Source organism: Oryctolagus cuniculus, chromosome 2, assembly GCF_964237555.1.
Source record: "Oryctolagus cuniculus chromosome 2, mOryCun1.1, whole genome shotgun sequence".
Classification (NCBI taxonomy): domain Eukaryota; kingdom Metazoa; phylum Chordata; class Mammalia; order Lagomorpha; family Leporidae; genus Oryctolagus; species Oryctolagus cuniculus.
Genome location: NC_091433.1, coordinates 82,795,224 through 82,805,986, shown reverse-complemented (window position 1 = coordinate 82,805,986; position 10,763 = coordinate 82,795,224). Strand labels below are relative to the sequence as shown.

Genomic DNA, 10,763 nt, shown 5'->3' with positions numbered 1-10,763 from the left:
AGGGGCTCATAGCCACTTCTTTCCTTCCCATCTTGTTCATTTTTTATTTCCTAAGTTCACATTATTTTTAAATTTTTCATTAAGGTACAATTTATATACCATACTGCCATTGTGCTGGGTTTGTTTTTCAGTTTTCTCATGTTTTTTTTTTTTTTTTTTTCCCATTTCTATTTCATAGCCTACTTTGAATCAAGTAATTATTTTTAGTTTACAATTTTCTGTTGGTTTTTTGAGCTCTTTTGTAGCAGTTCATAATAGACATCATAATCAACTTAACAGTTTTGCTAAGTTTATTCAGTAAACTGTAGAAACTTTACTACAGTATACTAGTTCCTCCCTCCTCTTTTATGCTTCTGCTAATCACATATACTACTTCCATGTATGTTATAAACCCAACAATACATATTAAAATTCTTGAGATGTAAATGTCTCTTTTGAAAAGTAAAGAGGAGGGGTCTGCATTGTGGCGCAATGGGTTAAGTCACAGCTTGTGACACCAGCATCCCATATGGGTGCCGGTTTTCAAGTCCTGGCTGCTGCACTTCTGGTCCAGCTCTCTGCTATGGCCTGGGAAAGCAGCAGAAGATGGCCCAAGTGCTTGGACCCCTGCACCCGTGTGGAAGACCTGGATGGAGTTCTTGGGTCTTGGTTTCAGCCTGAGCCAACCCTGGGTGTTGCAGCCAATTGGGGACTGAATCAGCAGGTAGAAGATCTCTTTGTCTCTCTCTCTGTCTGTCAATCTATCTTTCAAATGAATAAATCAATCTGTTTTCAACAATAAAACAAAAATAAAGCGGTTAAGAGGAAACTAACAGCACTCAAATAAAAGGAGCCCACTCTGGCACTTGAAGCGCAACACCAAGTTTCCAGGGCTTGCTACGCCTTCACCCACCCTGTCCGCAGAAGAGAAGTGGGGACCAAACAGACAGGAACACCCTGACTCATGCTGATTTCATCTGAAGTTTCATGAATAAATGCTTCTTGGTTTTTTGTAGGCCTGTGGTCAATTTCTAGAGCACTCAAATGGCCGTATGTGACAGTTTTATCCAGCTTTATACTGCTTTGGGGGATAGGATTTATCGACCTTCTCACTACATCATTCGAGCGATGAATCCCCCTCCTGTTTGGATTTTTAAAAAGTGAGCTTCAGGTGGGTGGGAGGAGAGGCTAAAACCAGGAGCATGAAATAAGGAAACAAGAGAATCTTACTACTTATTAAAGGATGACTGAGTTTCCAAAACATGATAGGCTCTAAACTAGAGCTCTCTTTCTACTCTTGAATTTTGGACATATGCAAGGATAATGCATGCCTCAAGAAGAAAATACAATTTTTTTTATTTAGGAAAAAAAACTGTATGAACCTGTGCAACAATTGTGAGACATGCAGCAAGGCATGGTGTAAAAATTATAATGTAAGATCTTTGGCTAGGTCAGTGTCACTTTGTGCGTTTAGCTAACCTCTCTCTACTTCAGAGTACCGATTAGGAAAATAATGCTATCAAAAACATGTTGGAGGGATTAAGCGTGATAACAATCGTGACCATGACTAGTTCCCCACCCACAAGTAATCGTTGCTGAAAAGATGACTTTTTCTGAGTACGATCTCTTCCAGCCTTACAGGAACTCAGCGCGCTCTGTCTAACCTGACTTCCAGGGAGGGGTTTACTCTAGGTCATTTAGTTTACTCTTAGTCATTTAAAAGTGAAATCAATGTTTCACTGTTAATTGGAACATTCTCTTTTTAAACAGTAGAGCTAGTATTTTGAACATTTTATTGATCTATTTTCACTTTTCTTTGAAACAGAGGTAGAGAGATCTTAGATATTTTTAATCAAAGCATTACTTCTGCACGGGCATTTTTCTCTTACTAAAGAAATTCAGACATAGGGCCAGCATTGTAGCACAGCAGGTTAAACTGCTATTTGCATCCCATGTCAGAGTGCTGACTCTTGCCCCATCTGCTCCACTACAAGTGCCACTCCCTGCTAATGTGCCCAGGGAAGGCAGTAGAGGATGGGCCAAGTGCTTGGGTCCCTACCACCAAGGTGGGAGACCCAGATGGAGTTCTTGGCTTCCGGCTTCTGGTTGCTGCTTGACTCAGCCCTGGCTGTTGTGGCCATTTGGGGAGTGAACCAGTGGATGGAAGTGCTCTCCCTCTTTCTCTCCCCCACCCCCCAACTCTGCCTTTCAAATAAAAAATCTTTTTAAAAAAATAGGCACACAGCACTGTGGCATAGTGGCCTAAGCCTCTGCCTGCAATGCTGGCATCCCGTACAGGCAGTGGTTCTAGTCCCAGCAGCTTCACTTACAATCCAGCTCTTAGCTATGGCCTAGGAAAGCAGTAGAAAATGGGCCAACAGCTCTCTGCTGTGGCCAGGGAGTGCGGTGGAGGATGGCCCAAGTGCTTGGGCCCTGCACCCGCATGAGAGACCAGGAGAAGCACCTGGCTCCTGCCATTGGATCAGCGCGGTGCGGCGGCCATTGGAGGGTGAACCAACGGCAAAGGAAGACCTTTCTCTCTGTCTCTCTCTCTCACTGTCCACTCTTCCTGTCAAAAAAAAAAAAAAAAAAAAAAAAAAAAGAAAAAAGAAAAAGAAAAGAAAAGAAAATGGGCCAAGTGCTTGGGCCCCCTGCACCCATGTGGGAGATTTAGAAGAAGCTCCTGGCTCCTGGCTTCAGATCAGCCCAGGTGCAGCCATTGCGGCCATTTGGGGAGTGAACCAGCGGATTGAAGACCTTTCTTTCTCTCTCCCTCTCTCTGTCTGTAACTCTTCAGCTCAAATAAAGAAAGAAAATCTTAAAAAAATAGGCACAGGATTACAATTTTTAAAAAGAAATCCGGACATCAGTAGGAGCATAAACTCATTTTGCGTGGGGTTGGGGCCGGTGCTGTGGCATAGTAGGTAAAGCCGCTGCCTGCAGTGCCGGCATCCCATATGGGCCCTGGTTTGACCCCGGCTGCTCTACTTCTGATCCAGCTCTCTGCTATGGCCTGGGAAAGCAATAGAAGATGGCCCAAGTGCTTGGGCTCCGAACCCCTGCGGGAGACCTGGAGGAAGCTCCTGGCTCCTAGCTTTGGATCGGTGTAGCTCTGGCTGTCGTGGCCATCTGGGGAGTGAACCAGCAGATGGAAGACCTTTCTCACTCTCTGTCTCTCCTTCTCGCTCTGCATAACTTTGACTTTCAAATAAATAAATAAATCTTTAAAAGAGAGAGAGAGAGAAAGCATGGGGATGTTTCTTTGGCCACATACAGGCACATCTATAAGAATGGTGATGTAGACATTAAAGGGATGGGTACTGTTCAGAAAGGAATGCCCCATTAATGTTAGCATGGTAAAATTGGAAGAGTCCACAAACAAACAAGTTAAAGGCAAGATTCTGGCCAAAAAAATTAATGTACATATTGAGCATATTAAGCAGTCTAAGAACTCAGACAGCTTCCTGAAATGTGTGAAGGAAAATGAGCAGAAAAAGGAGAAAGCCAACGAGAAAGGTCCCCAGGTTCAGCCGGAGCACCAGCCTGCCCCACCAGAGCAGTCCACCTTGTCAGGAACAACGGAAAGGAGTCTGAGTGCTGGAACGCATTCCCTAAGAATTCCCTGAGAATTCATGGCACAATAAGTGTAAATGAAAAACAAAAGACCTTTGGACTATTGAAAAAAAAAGCAGTTTAGCTTTTCTATCTTTCGGACACACATTTTGATGTCAGAAGCTTTGAGAGCTGTGTGAGAGCTAGACTGGGAAAAATACTTTGGTTTTCCTTTCAGATATGGTGAATATCCTTTGATACTTTTTGTCACATTTAGAATTATTTTGTTAGGTTAGATTCTCACATACAGCTCAAAATATATGAATAATCAATATGTTTAAATAAATATTTATTGGGTTTGCTGCACAAAGCAGTGTGTTACAAGCTGAGATAAATTATATTGTGTCTAGCACAAATTATTCATATATTACAGGCATAATCTTTCTGTCATTAGGGAAGATGAGTGATGAGTGGTAGTTTTGGGGGCCTGGTGTGTGTGGAGCTAATCATACTAGCGGCCCTGGTTTAGTCTTTATTTTCTGTCACCAGAGATAGTTACATTAACTTGGTACAGAAGAAGGAAGAGGAGCTTTCAATCATACAACTTAGGAAAAACACAGATTTATTAGCTAATTCATAATCTAAAGAAGTGGTGCATGGCATAAAACAATCAGACCCAGAAATATCTCCAAAGCATGTAATCATTTTTATATCATTCAGTCCACACCATGGGGTGCATTAATATAAAAAGGCGAGGACCAGCAAATGGTGTCATTAGTATGTAACAGCCATTGCCTTGTTAATGATTCAAAGCTCATTTTTCTCATGCAAGCAAGATTCATGCTGAAGTTCTACCTTGTTGATCCTCTGCAGACTGAGGCTGTCTAGAGAGGAAACTTTGCTGGTGTAAGGACGGCCATCTCCACTGTGAAGGCCAGGACATTTGAGCTCCTCATTTGAGCTCTTTGCTCGCTCTCCTGCCACAGCACGGGGCCCCCAAGATGTGCTGGCTTCCATTGCACCTGTTCTCTGCCGGGATTCTTTCTTCTTCTTTGCTCTTCCTTTCCAACCTTTTTGTCTACCGCCTCCCACCTGCAACTAAGGGATCTCTTCCATTTCCTTGGCTGTCTCTCTAAGAAGAAAGAGGTAGGTGGTATCTGTGTTGCTCATGATCTGTATCAAAGAGCTACCCAGTGAGTGGTGCCTTGTACATGACCAATAAAGGATGATTGAATTCCAAAGGAAAGCAATGTGCCCAATTTCTTCTGATAACTCACGTAGAAAAATTACTCACGCCTTGGGTTACCCTTCCCAGGCAACAATATTTTCCGAAGGCTGTTCTGTGCATTGACCCACAGGTGCAGAGAATGTGAGTTGCAGGTATCATAAAGGCAACACACGGAGTCCCCGCAGGGAAGAGGTGAGAAGGGGGCTTCGCTGCTTTGCCCAGCGTCATGCCCCATTGATCACAATCATCTCAGAAGTCACAGACATTCTGTTACCTTCTGCTCACACAGATCTTCAGGGAGTACAGGAGAGCTTAAAAGGCTGTTTGGAGGCAGGACAGCACTGGGTTCCAATCTCAACCCTGCTTACAATGCTGCAACTTGGAACACCTTACTTAAGATTAGGGAGCCTCAGAGTTCTCATGAATAAAACGGAAGGAAAAAAAAAGCCTCACAGAGCTATTGCAATACAGAGGCCCATGGTTCCCCACCACTGCCCTTCAATCCCTTCTGCCTCGACCAGGCAGAATTAGCTGCAGGCCCCTGCTGACTCAGCGATCTTTGCCACTCTTAGGTATTTGTTCATGTTGCTTCCTTAACCTAGGAGCCCACCCTTGCTCCTCACCATAGCTTCACTTCTTCCTGCCACCTGCCAATCTACAGATCACCAATACAAGGATGAACAAAACAGAATATACGAGGCTTAGACTCAAGAGAGGATATAAAATTAAAAAAATAGTAGGATAGTCCTTCCCAAAGTCCACTCAAGTTCAAACCAAACTAGAAACATCCTAACAGAGCTAAGTTTTCTCCCATAAAAATATTTATATTTGCAACTATAAATGAGTGCCTACTCATTGCAGAAAATTAAATATATGGTATTAAATATCATCTATAATTCTATCATCTAGAAATACTCATTTGTTCTGCAGGATCATATTATCATGTTTTTTCTATGCATGTATATAATGGAAGTATGCAACATGCACATTTGTTAGTATTAATATGGAGAGAGGGTGGCAGTTGGCCTATCAGTGAAGACACCAGTTAGGACAGCCGTGCCCTATGTTGGAGCAGTACCAGAGCTTCCTCCCCAGCTCCAGCTCCTGAACTTAGCTTTCTTTAAAAAACTATTTATTTATTTTGAAAGAGTTACAAAGAGAGAGTGAGAGACAGAGACAAAGAGAGAGAGAGAGAGAGAGAGAGAGAGAGGTCTTCCATTTGCTGGTTCACTCCACAGATGGCTGCGATGGCTGCAATGGCTAAGGCTGAGCCAGGCCAAAGCCAGGAGCCAGGAGCTTCATCCAGGTCTCCCACATGGGTAGTAGTGGCCCAAACACTTGGGCCATCCATCCTCCGCTTCTTTTCCCAGGCCATTAGCAGGGAGCTGGATAAGAAGTGGAGCAGCTGGAACAGGAATCAGCACAAATGGGATGCTGACATTGGCTGCAGCAGCTTTATCTGCTACACACAAGGCCACAATGCAGGTTCCTAAATCTAGCTTCTTGTTTGTGCAAATCCATGGGAGGCCACAGAAATGGCTCAAGTAATTTGATTCCTGCCATTTAAATAAGAGATATGGACTGAGTCCCCAGCTCCCTGCCTGAGCCCAGGACCAGCCCCCAGCTGCTGAGGGAATTTGGGTAGTAACCCAATAGATGAGAGCGTGCTCACTCTCAGATAAATAAGGCATTAAAAAATAGATAATAATTTTACATTAAATCTTAAAATATTTTGGTCATTTTTCATCTTATTAAAAGTTTTTGCAAATGTGTAGTCTAATGCTTATCATACTTCTTAGTATTATTCTCCATTTGCCAGAGATACAGACAAGATGTTTTATGAGAGTACTTTTATTTTATTTTATTTTTGAGATTTAAAAGCAGGATTTATTAGAGTCACAGACCTCCAGCCAGAGTGGCATGGAAAGAAGGGTAATTATATCTGAATATAACAGCCTTTTTTCCATATATTACCTGGCCCATTTAGGTTCTCAGAATTAAACTAAGCATCCTTAAATCCCCTGTGTGTATTTACCACACACTATGATGAGCCAATCAGAATTTCAAGCAGGAATTGCCGCTTAACTGGCTTGTAGAGAAATCAGCTACCACACGCAGGAAGGTGGTGACATTTTACTAAATGGAAGAACCAGGAAGCTTGGTGCTGCTTTTTATTTTTTATATTTTAATAATTAGTATTCATTTTTCAGGAGACCACTAAGACAATTTAAAATTATGGCTATAAATATGTTTAATAAGTCTTCCAATATGTCTCTTACTTTATCGGGAGTAAAAAGGTTGTTCGTGATCTTGTGTTTCAACAAGGGATTTGGTAGTAAAACTCTTGTTTTGACTCACCCTTCCTCCTTTTCAAACAGTGGCATTAACACATTCCTAATCATTACCCCTGGAAACATTATCCCAGCAAACATAAAAAGCCACAGATTAGTGTGCTTGTGAGTCTCGGTATGACTTACTTCTAATAAAAAGAGGAGTAATCAGTAAAGTTCTGTCCATTCAAGCTTTATTAGAATTGCAGTGTATATAAAAGACTTTGCGACACATTATCTTTTTCTAACACTTATTGTCTAGAGCAGGTTGAGTATTCCATCTTTCAAAATAAAACATTGTAGAAAAAATTAACAAGAGTGTCTCATGGACTAAGTAGGAGTTGCTGAGAATAGGCGCCTGGAGGAGGCAGTGAAGTCCTGAGAGGAGGTGTGAGCGGGAGGACCACGAAGGCCCCGAAGCAATGCGTTTTCTGAGACGTCAGTAACCTAGAACCAAGTACCAGGTAAGCCCAAACAAACCTCTACCCATTTCCCCTGGAACTCTGTGCAGGGTTGGGGGAAAGTTCCCCTGGAGTGAGCGTGTGTGTGTGTGTGTGTGTGTGTGCTTGCATGTTCAGTTGTGTATCTGTTTGCACGTGCTCGTGAGCTGGAAGAATTGTACCACCAACGGTCCGTTGGACCCACAGAGTTCGACTCTCTGGGTGTAACACAGGAAAAGGGGCGCTCCTCTTCCCATTTTGCCAGTGTACCCCTGTCTGCAGGATCAGTCAACTGCAGTCAGATGCTAACGGGATGGCTGGGACCGGGACCATCAGTTCCCAGCACAAGGGATGTGCTGTGGCAGTGCTGTAGGATTCTGGACCCTTTGGATGGAGTGATGGGAAGAGGTGGGTTTCCTTTTTTTAAAAGTTACTTTTTTTTTGACAGGCAGAGTGGACAGTGAGAGAGAGACAGAGAGAAAGGTCTTCCTTTTGCCGTTGGTTCACCCTCCAATGGCCGCCGCTGCTGGCGCGCTGCAGCCGGCACATTGCGCTGATCCAAATGCAGGAGCCAGGTACTTATCCTGGTCTCCCATGCGGGTGCAGGGCCCAAGGACTTGGGCCATCCTCCACTGCACTCCCTGGCCACAGCAGAGAGCTGGCCTGGAAGAGGGGCAACCGGGACAGAATCCAGCGCCCCGACCGGGACTAGAACCCGGTGTGCCAGCGCCACAAGGCGGAGGATTAGCCTGATGAGCCACAGTGCCGGCCTAAAAGTTACTTTTTATTTATATATTTGAGAGAGAGAGAAAGAGAGAGTGAGAGAGAGAGAGAGAGAGAGCGAGCCTGCTTTCAAATGCTGTATCACTCCCCAAATGTCCACAACATCTGGAAGTGAGAGCAAAGCCGAGAGCTGGGAACTCAATTCTGATCTTCCACATGGATTGTAGGAACCCGATTACTTGAGCCATCATGGCTGCCTCCAAGGGTGTGCGTTAGTAGGAAGCTGATGTCAGGAGTCACAGCAAGGAACTGAACCCAGGTACTAAACAGTGGGGTGTGTGCCTCCTAACCTGTCGCTTAATTGCTAGACCAAACATCTACCATGATGGGAGATTTCTGATTGTGTTTCATTGCCATTCAAAGGTAACAGCAGGAAGAGTAAAATCCTGGTTCCACCGTGGCTCCAGCAACACTTCCGGATCCTGAAACCAACCTAGTGACTCATTGAAAGCAGCATCTCTTATAAGTTACAACACACAGCTATTGGGCACTGGTCTAGCTTTGAGGATCACTCACGAGTTCTCAAACAGGCACACAGAATTTGGAGAAAACATAACTCATGAACATGAAAATATATTCATGGGAATTCTCCATAATATTTGGGAAGCCACTGAATAAGACCAGAATTCAACTAGTCCAGCTGAGAGCACAAGCCCACGAGACCTGATTTATCTCTAAAATAAAACTGCAAAGTGCTTAACACGGTATCTGGCTCACAGGAAGCACTCAATACATTGCCGTTACTTCTGGTAGCGTACGTTAGTTTTCATTTGAGCTTGTAGAGCCTGGGATATACACGTTACACAGGCTCGTCTGCCAGTGAATACAAGTGTTTTTGATGAATGTTCTTTCTGAAGTTTTCAGATTTTCAAACTTGCTTGCTATCTACCATGTGCCCGGTCCGATCCTCCTAAGAGCCATGTGACCTGGGTAGTAGCATCCACACCGTGGTGATGGAGAAAACCAGGTGCCTAGAAAACAGTGAAAGTGTGAGTCCAAAAATCATGGGCACCAAAACCCAAACACAGAGGTGTCGACATTGATATAAACACAGTCGTAATTATAGATAACGTGTTTTGAAGACTGAGATGACTTGCTTTGGGGAATGTCTTAGAGAATCCAGAGTGTGTGAAAGCCTTAGAAGTACCAAGGTCACAGAGCAGCTTTCATGGTGAGAATGTCCATTTCTATTTTCTACATTTCTGTTTCTCTCACTTGGGACATCATATGTGAATAACCAACTCCGCAAGCCACCTTCATCAACCTGACAGCAGGAAGGGGTTGTCGTCTCTTCTGGATAACATTGAGGATCCTACCAGACACCAGGGGCTGGAAATGTGAGTGGGTCTCAGACACAGCACAGTCTCTGGTGGGTGAGAATCCCCTCACCTGGTACCTATGTTACAATAATTCAGCAGAGAGACATAGGGGAGAAGAAAAAAATGGCCCTTGGGGGAATTCAGTAATCGCCAAGAGTAGCTAATTATTAAAGCACTACCGTAATTCTCTAACGGTGGCTCCATTTCCCTTTTAGAGAAGCAGCTTTTAAAAAATGTTCATCTTAGAGTGTGGCTAGATGTCCCAGGCAGGACACTGACGTAGAATCTGGGCACATCTAAAATGCTTCCTAAGTCAAAGCACGTGGTAGCTCAGCATGTTCCAGAATAAGGAAAAATGTCCTGACGTCCTGACAGCTTTTCTTGAGCCTCACGTCCTGGACAAGTTGCCCTGAGGCTTCCATCCTCACCTGCCCTCACAGAACACACGTCGCTTTTCATACTGCCAAATGGGGGTGTAGGCACCTCGTGCAGTGATTAGAGTCCCAGTAACTGCAGCATCATCCAGAATAAATTCAAGGTCAGACTGGCTCTGCTAACTACTCCAGTGTACACGTTATTTAAATATGCAAGACTAATTCTGGGTAGGTAGCATGTTGTGATGTAAACACTATGGTCTTTTCTGAAGATTTATTTATTAATTTGAAAGGCAGAGCTACAGGGAGAGAAGTGGGGGTCGGGGGATTGATTCTCCATTAGCTGGTTCACTCCCTAGATGGCTACAAAGGCCAGGCTGAAGCCAGGAGCCAGGAGCTTCTTCCACGTCTCCCACATGGGTAGCAGGGGTGTGAGCACTTGGGCTATCTTCTGCTGCCTTTTCCAGGCCATTAGCAGGGAGCTGGATGGGAAATGAAGCAGCCGGGACACACACCAGAGCCCATATGGGATGCTGGCGCTGTGAGAGGCAGCTTTACTTTCTATGCCACAATACCGATGCTGGTATAGTCAAATTTTAAAATATTGTTAGAACATTTAAGTTGTGTTATAAATGTTAGAACATAAATAGAACAGAAACACTGAGGTGTATATCTTGGGCTCTGATTCATCTCACTCATCAGCTGAGACATTTCTGCAAATCTGACAATGCTCCAGGTTTACTCTTATGTCACAAAAA

General features: G+C 43.9%; 1 long non-coding RNA gene across 1 annotated transcript; it reads left to right on the top strand.

Moving 5' to 3' along the window:
* The first annotated feature begins 7,568 nt into the window (after positions 1–7,568).
* Positions 7,569–9,889, top strand: LOC127490276 (uncharacterized). The gene is made up of 3 exons (XR_007918151.2): positions 7,569–7,937; positions 8,480–8,571; positions 8,676–9,889. It is a non-coding gene; the product is annotated as an uncharacterized lncRNA (long non-coding RNA).
* Positions 9,890–10,763: the final 874 nt, after the last annotated feature.